The sequence below is a fragment of the Aulonocara stuartgranti genome, assembly GCF_965226115.1.
Source record: "Aulonocara stuartgranti genome assembly, chromosome: 2".
Taxonomy (NCBI): domain Eukaryota; kingdom Metazoa; phylum Chordata; class Actinopteri; order Cichliformes; family Cichlidae; genus Aulonocara; species Aulonocara stuartgranti.
The window spans coordinates 35,550,514-35,559,981 of record NC_138940.1 but is presented as its reverse complement, the minus strand read 5'-3'; positions in this window follow the sequence as shown (position 1 = coordinate 35,559,981).

Here is a 9,468-nt window from a genome sequence, read left to right as displayed (position 1 = left end):
AGATGCAAGAATTATACAAATTAAAACGTATATATCCAAACTGATATTTAATTGCTTTTTAAAAAATTGTTAAAAGGTCCAAAAATTAGAACTTTCTGCCAATTATTTCTTGGTTTAGGCTTTACAGGGTTAATATGTATAAAAGAAAAGACCAGTAATATGAAAAACAGATACAAAGTACTAAGAGGTTAAGATATGGTAAGAACACAACCACATTATCCTGTTCAGGAACTCATTTGCGCACTGTAGCGTACTTGGACTAACAGTAACACCTTGTTATATTCGACACCATCACGGTCTCTCTGTATTGTTTATGCACGTTGCCTTAATCGGGGTTGACAAACTGAAACTTTCCAGTCTGAGAGTTGTCAGTTGTTCGTGCTAATATTGTTCTCGTATTTTCCCTGTGCCACTGTACCTTCCATAGGGCAAGTATGTGCAAGAAATTCCCCCTGTACTTTAGAATATTATACATACGCGGTCACACACACACACACACACACTTTAAAACTTTTTCTTTGACTCTGTTGCTCTGTAAACATCATCTCTCATTCCTCTGCAAAAGTCAGGACCACTTTTTACATACTGCATGAAGTTGGCCTCGTGGGTGTAGTCTATAGGTTTGAGAAGTAGGTTAGTAATTTGAGTTTCCAGCTTAAGGCTGAATCCTGCCACTACCTCCTCTCTAAGATTACTTTTCTGTACACAATAGCTGAAATATTTGAAACTTAAGCTAAACAATCCCAAGAAACACAATTTCTTCCATAGCACTTAAGATTTAGGACAGATTATGTGTTAGTGCGAATGTTCAATCAGTTGGACCATCCACAAGCAGAAATGTTGCAGAAGGTTCTGCTATACATTTGAATTCTGTGTGTTTCTCAAGTTTCTATTTATCAGAGGGTGTAAAATACTGCTGTTTCGTTAGCTGTAGTTACCGAAAAATCCCAAATGTTTTCTTATGGTGTCTGTGTAGTGGCAACACGGAGAGCTCGATATCTTGGCTGCATAATTAGGTATAGGCAAAAAGATTATTTTGTTAGCGTTAGGAAAAGACTAACTTTGGTTAAAATGCACTCCTTCAAAACATAAACCCACCATACTTAGTTGGAAGTTGGAATTTAACAGCGGGTGTATATTTAAATCAAGTAATCTGGAAAAATAGTTCCTGTGGGACCAGACGGAAGTTACACGTCTGACTAGCGCTGCAACTGACTTGCCATAGCACAGATGCCATAAGACAAAACTTCATAAATGAAGAGGAGGCACTTACCACCTCTTCATTGATGAAATCATTAAATCACCAAATTTACCTGCCACTTCTACCGGATAACTCCTCTGCAAATTCCATATCCTGTTTTTTAGCTATTGTTAAAACTTGGATCTCACAAAATTCTTTAACCTTAATAAAAAAAATTATTTGAAATAAAAAGAAAATTTTAGTGATTCGTTTCACTAATGAGCAGGCGTTTGGGGTGGCTGTAGCTCAGGTAGTAGAGCGGGTTACCTACTAACCAGAAGGTTGTTGGTTCGATCCAATTCTGCTCCAGTCTGCATGCCAATTATCCTTGGGCAAGAAACTAACCCTAGGTGGCTCTCCGATGCATTCATCGGAGTGTGAATGAGTATGAATGTTAGTTAGGTAACACTGAAAACCTAGAAAAGTGCTTGTGTGAATGGGTGTGATTGGGTGAATAAACAAATGAAGTTGTATAAAGCGCTTTGAGTGCTGAGATAGAGTAGAAAAGTGCCATATAAGAACCGGTCCATTTACATTTTAAGTAGATAGCTGTTCATGTATATCCATTGATCAGCAGCTTTTACCAATTCAAAATTCCCATCTGGTTCATACAGCCAACCAGGGGTTCTCAATTACACCACCAAGCCTCTGAAATCATCCAACTTCAGATTAGGTGAGCTGTCTCAATGAAAAGAAATTGCTTCAGACTATTTTGAACTCTCTATGTTATTATTATTTATTTTTATAGCTTTAACTGCTTGTTGATCATTTTACTTGGTGTGAAGCGCTTTGGTGGTGTCTGTTGTGTTTAAATGTCATCAGATTGTCTTGATTTAATGGTATTTGGTGTCCCAGGAATGAGAATCCATCTTTTTTCACAGCTTTTTTTCCGCAGTGGGCAAGATGCATTTTTTGAAGAAATGACCCCTCCCCAGGAGATGCTCACCATGGAAACCCATGCCAAGAAGCTCTCAGTGCACAGTTTAGGTGCTGATGCTAATGTCACAGAATGTTTGGAGTACCACAGTTATTGAGTCACTAGTTATTTATAGTGGTGACTTGGATCAACTATGTCCTTCATTACTTGGTGAATTAACTTTACATGGTCAGCCACATAATGGCTAAGCTACTATGGTTTCCAAAAGGTTCCTCTTTGCAGTGATACCCCTTACAGTTAACTGTAAGACGGTCATCCAGTTTTGTGGAGACTTTATTTACCTGCTCAGATTCTGTAAAAAAATAGTGCTACAATTATATTTCTTAGCTTATTATCAGGTGGGCGGGACTTTTGGAGCCAAGTGACCCTTGCACATAGCTACTGCTGCCCTGGGCAAGGAGCCAGACTCGAGGCCTTGTGAACACACGCACACCCTGAACACACAGAGCAGGAAATCACTCTGATGTCATCAGAATTCCATGAAGACTACGCAATAACCTTCTCCATGACAACATACATAACTCGTTATGGGTCAGAATGCTGCTGTATGTGCACTTGCATTACGTTGTGATGATATGGTGTTTATGGCACTCGAAGAAACCTGAAATTAAATCTCTGAGAGAATTCCAGAATAGCGGTGGTAGAAGTACCACTAGAAAACCTCATAGAAGCAAGTGTGGCCACTCAGCAGCCATCTTGGTAATGCCTCTGGGCACTTATCTGAACAGGATTCATTGAATGCGAGGTCTCCTGTGTGATGTCTGTGATTTAACTTCTGAGAAGATAAAGCCAGCAGGTTTGGCTGGGTATTGCAATGATTTAAATCTTTATGTCTCTGTGACCACTGAAATTAAAGTTGTTTTCATAATATTTTAACATAACGTCCCTAGAAAGCACCTGGAAGCCTCAGTCAGCATTATGTTCTTCAAGATGGTAAAACCAAAACTGCATGCAAGACATAAAATAGAGCCGCAAAACCCCGAACTACAAAAGAAAGTTTACATGTTACTGAGAAAAAACTGTGAGATCATCTCCATGACCATACAGCAATACTACCGGGGGTGTCATACCACAGATCGCTGTCCTCCCCATAACAGCTGCACAGACTGTAATGGATTAGCAAGTCTGGCTTCATGGGAAGCAATGTATCTGGCCTCCCCAGTCAGTGGTCACTCCCTGATTACTGTTGACAAGGTGATCAGGCTAATGGTCTCCCACTGGGAGAACAAAAGACCCCATGAGTTGAAACTACATACACTGCAGTAGGTGGGCACGTACATGTAATCTTACCTGATAAGTTTGCGAATGTGCTGGCATTATGCAGCAAGGAGAAATAAGAAAGTTAAAAATATTTTTAACGGTAATGGGACAGTAAAGTCAAAAACTCAAAGTGTGAGAAAACAAACTGCCCAAACTGTTCTTTGGGAGGAATTACATGAACTGACTGTATTTTGATTGTCCTCTTTTAAGCTCTTTTGAGCTGTTTTACCTTTTTTGTAGACACAGCTTTAAAAAGTCCATTGCAGAATATAACATTTTACGAATGCTAATGGGTGGATTATGATGGAGATAAAAAAAAAAATAGAATAGAATAGAATCAATAACTTTGCAACTGCAACTGCATACCTATCCTCAAAAATTATGTAAGATTTTGCATTTTTAAGGACTCAAAGAGCTCAAAGAACATATTCCTTAATAACTCAGTACTTCTACTTGTATCTGAATATGGACACTGATACTGAGACTACTGACTCATACTGACCCACACATACAGTTCTTACACACACACTGGACTTTCTGGACTTTGGTTTTGCACAACACTGGTCACTATATTCTTCATTTCCGGTTAATACTTGTACAGCTGCTGTTATTGTGTATATATTTATTTATATTTAGATTTCTTCATACATTCTTATATAGTTCTATATTGTGTATTTTGTTGTACAGTTATTTTATTTTCAACTTTAATTTATATATTTTATCTTATTCTTCCCAGTTAAATTTACCCTTCATTCTAATTTGTGTTGTACAGTTATTTCATTTTTAACCTTAATTTATATTTTATTCCTTCCTAGTTAAATTTACTCTTTTTAATTTTTCATATTTATTTCCTATCTTATTCATAGCCTTTTCCTTTTTTGTTTTCTTTAGGTCACGAGCAGTTGTCCAAGCATTTCACTACATATCGTACTGTGTATGACTGTGTACGTTACAAATAACAATTTGAATTTGAATTTGAATTTGAGACCAAGTTGAAGAAAATGCCTTGAAGCCCAATCACATTCTAAACTAATTTATTACCTAGTCAAATGAATGCGTCTCTAAATCAATCAATAGTTTGTCCTCTACTTCTGCTTCTTCTTCTTTCCTAAAAGTTATCAGTGCTATGAGTGAATACTCGTTTTCTGCATTTTGGAGTCAATGGCGAGCCCTGGGACGCTGTGAGGTGTGAATGCTAACGCGGCTCAATCTGTGTGCCACTGAGAAAAAACAATCCATGCTAATCTGCCACCACAGACAGGAGTCCAGTTAGGCCAATCAGGAGGGGAATCATCTGGAGTGGAGAGGGCTCAGAGAAGCCTAGATCAGGGCCCTGATTGCGGCAGGGTGATTTACAGCTCGAGAACAATGAGTGCTGCCTCGGTCAGCACTGATGGAGAGGCTTTGACTGCACCAGCACAGACAGTTGAAACTCACCTGACATTCATGCGCTGATGTGCATGCATGCATGAGGCCACGTGCAAGGTGCACGTGCACGCACATCAACACAGCCCTTTAAAATACTCCCACTGGTTGACCTTGCGGGGTTTACTCTGTGACCCGAATGTGCCCCCGAGGCTTGCATTTGACCCTATGCATTTTACTAACAACGCATAAACCAAAACAACTCAGTAAGCTACTTCCTAAGAGCCCAGCACAGATAAAATGAGAAGCTGCCATTGCCCTGCAGCGCAATATGTAAATACAACGGGAAAGGAATTGAATGAAAGGAGGAGTTAGTTCAGATGTTAAGTGTGCATGGGGGAGAGGGAGAGAAAGGCAGGGAATTTGGGGGGAGGGGGGGACCATAAACTTTTCTTTGGAGCATCTCCTTTGATCTTCCTGGGCATCACTTCCGAAAAGAGGGAAGACCACAAGGGATAAAAGGTCTCTCCAAACTTTTTTTTAATTGAAAAATAAATATAGCAAATGTGGCCACCCTGATTAACTGATACAAGTACATTTTGAATATAAATTATTTTTTTAAAACTAAAGTCAAAGTTTTGAATCCTGAAATTCAAATGTAATTTACTGGGTTCTCATAGTTCGTAGAACCAGTAAGCATCAGATCCAAGAGAATACTTAGTATACAAATATAATAGCGTTCCATTTAGTGTTTTGTCATCCATGGGAACACCATCAATGCAAATACTTCCACTGTTTTAAAAAGAGTTTCACAGATGGCACAGATGGCAAATACGCAGTTCTGACAAACATAAACAGGACTGTTGTTAAAGCGCCATAATCCTGCAATGTAAAGTACTTGTTAAAATGGATCTGTTCCTGCTTGTATCTGAAGAAGGTAAAGGCATTAAGAAGGAGTTAATTCAGGATTTGTCTTGTTTGTTTGAAAGTGGCCGCACTCTTGCCCCAGGTCCTGCGTGGGAGTCGAGAGGTTGGATCTGACGTGCGATACTGCACAGACAAGATCGCTCTCAGCTTTTAGGATAGGCAGGTGAGTACATGCACAGGTGCCCCCCATGCACACACAAAAACATGGGCACGGAGTCACAGGTCACATGGTAATGTGACTCGTTGTTAGCGAGTGCAGCAGGTGGAAATTTGATATGGGCAGAGAAAAAACTAGTTCATCGTACTTAATGTAATTTTTCATGACGTTTTTGCATGTGAGTTCTATGTGGGGGGTTGGTAGCAAAGACTTCCCAGCCTGTTTTGTAAATATCTGACAGTGATACATGGGGCTTATAGGACAACTCCAACTGATGACAAAGCCTTGAAACCATGACTACAGCTGGCAAATACATCCTGTTTTAGACCTTGGGCGCATGACTCATTACACCAAAACCAACTGTTAATAGTTCGAAGGTGGTTTTAAGTTCTCTTCTTCCGTGCTTCTGGGTACAAATTATAAACTTCCAGCAGTCTGTGTACTGTACACCCCAGAGCTGAGAGAGGGAGGCCTGGTGAGGGTGAGAAGGCAAAGGGGGGAGTTGAGAAAAAAAAAATTTTTTCTTGGGTGCCTAGAGTTTTTGGGGCTGAGTGGGTCTATTTAGCCCCCAGCCGATTGCCCCCCTCTCCTTCCCTCCCCTCCTCCTCTGCCACCCTTCTCCTCCCCCTGGCTTTGTGTGCCCTGAGCCCACTCCTCCCCCTTTTGTCACCCGGGCATTCCGCTTTGGTTAGCACACACAATGGGCGCTCAGTGTTCACCCTCCTGACACTGCATTCTGCCTGTGCACCAGGGAGTGGGCATGGAAGGGGGAGGGAAAGGGCTCCGGAGGAGGGTTAAGGGATGACAGCAACTCGCCCCATGTGACCACAATGCCATCAAGTATCCCCCCTCACCCTACCACCCTGACACCCTTCCTTTTTATCCCCCCCACCTTCCCCCAAAGACCATCGTCTAACTTTGCCCATCCGTGCAGATGGGCAGTAAAATTAGTGCCAGTGTGCCTGGTTGGCACTCTGAAAAACAAAACCTCGGCCCCACAAGCCAAACGAACGAACAGGTGTCTCTTATGGTTGACTGGCGATATGGAGCCCTGCCTTCATGCGCTTGCCCATGCTACACGAGTGTTCCCTTCATCTTTCTACACTGCTGGGCACACATCCTAAATGGAATTTTAAGACCTTCAGAACATTTTTGTCTGAAAATTAATCCCCTGCACCGACAATGGTAAGAGTAAAATTGGCACAATTACAAGTCCAGGCTTTACTGCTTTGACATGTTTATCAAAGTTTTGGACGTCTTCCTAGCCTCCAGCAGTTTGCCCCGCAGATAGAATGGCACGGTTTGTCTCGTGCCATTTTTTTTTTTAAATGTTTGCATAGACATGTCAGAAACGGATGATCAAACATATCTGAAAGTGTGACTGGAGGTAGCAAACTCTAAACATATAAACAGAAAGACGCTAAGTGTAACAATAGCAGTTTCCTTTTTAATCTGAACAGATATGACTCCCTTTCAGACTTTTAAGTAGTACAGTACACCGTATCCTTATTACCTGAAAGTAACTCAGGTGTAAAGAGCTAAAAATAAAGTTGCCGGGCATCTACCCACTGACTTGAAATGTAATTCCTATTTAAGGAAAGCAACCAGTGGACTGGTTCTGTATGTGTGTGTGGCAGAAGCTCAGAGGCTGGTGGGGGGTTAGTTTGAGTTTCAAAGACCCTGCTTGTTCGCCCATATTTCACACCACGGTGACATCTTAAAGCCTAGACAGGCCTGGTTGCTTCGCCCTCTCTTTCACTTTCTGAGAAAAAAGGGGAATTGGGATGTGAGGGAGGGGGCACTGAGATATATGCAAATGGTCCCCCAGAGGGGATACGAATTTTATGGGTTTAGAATTTAGTTCAGCCAACCTGAATAATCAAATGTGGGAACAAAAAAACAAGCCCCCCACCATCCCACCACCACAATTCCATACCTCGAGCTTCAACCCCCACCTCAGGCCTCATCTCTGTTCCCTCCTGCCAGGTCTTCACATAAGAGGAGCTCAGTACGTCCAAACTCTTATTAGGATCCCCTTACGGTGCAGAGGAAGGGAAGAGAAATGAGGGGAGGGGGCAAGGAGGAGGGAACGAGAAGAGGGGGCTAGTGTACCTGATCAGGCAGAACTGCTGGCTCCTGATTACGACACCATTTTCTCAGCGGGCTTCCCAGCCTCATCCTGCTTCTGTGAATATGGAGCATAAGGCCAGCCAATCCCCACAGTGCTCCCTCTCATCTAATGGCAGAATTAAGACCGTTTAGAGTGATTTCCTCTGCCTTCATGGTCGCTTTCTGAAAGAGCTGAATCTTTTTCCCTTCGCGCCGATTTACAATGTGGGGGGTCTGGCATGCAACTGGTGAGAGAAAAGTTCTACATGACTGAACATAACATTACAACAGGTGGGGAATTGAACAGAGACTCTGCAGAACATGACTGAGAACAATTTTATCTTCACCTATACCTTCTTATTAAACTGAACTACTATTTCACTTTGATCTAACTTTTTTTGGCACGCTTACTTTCATGTGTGTTTGTGCTTATGCAGCTGGCTTTCTACAAACCTTTACATTAAAATACAATAAAACACTCAAATGGATTAATTTATATTTAAAGTGGGTGTTACGAGGCACTGCTTAAGGAATAAGTGCTGATGTTTTTCTTATCATTAATTGTTATGTTCAGCAGATTTGTTGGTAATATTAAAGAGAAGAGAAAATATCACAATAAGAAATAAGAAACTGTGGTTGTTCAAATGTGCTGCAGTTCATTTTGCTTTTGATTACCTTTAACGTGGTCCAGTATTATTAGTAATAATAATAATTTAACTCCTAAGTTAAAGTGTTATCTGAAAACTGTTACAGTTTTGAAAACTTTAATGAACAGAGAAGAGAAAAATGAGTTTTCTAGGTGTTAATAAGACAGAAATTTGTAAGAAATTTAAATCCAAACATAACAGAAAACAGGGAACAAATGCTTCAGTAAATGCAGGACGGACGTTGAGTTCACAATTTGCATTCAGTACAAAATATGAATGATGCTTTTCTAGTGTGAGAGAGTGACACATTCAACAAAAAAAAAGCTTTTTTGAGATTTTTGTGAATAGAGTACGGACAAATATTTCTACATCCAAAATAAGGCCTGAATATTTGTACGTAGCTGTTATTGCTTTTAACTTTGCATGTTTTGCCTTTAAAAAAAATAAAATAAAAGTGCTACTCTAAACAATCAAGTGTCTCATTTTGAGTTGAGGAGTTCCTTCTACTTCTTGTTCATTTACATACACGAGGCCCCTGAATAGAAGTGGCCAGGGTTGAAAGCTGATCATGAGTCATTATGATCAAACTGATTCACACTGACACTAACCAAAACAGGGTATAACTCTGGACTCAAATCTGATTAAACTCGCTCTTTCTGTGTCAAACTGCATTACATCAATCCCATCACTCTGGAATATGCCATAGCACCATATCAAAAAAAAAAAAGAAGAAAAAATTCAGTTTGGACCTGTGGCTTTTGTTAGTTCCCATGCTGTCTAATGATCCCCCCACTTTTCCTCCAACCTCCAGCAGACAAATCCTTCA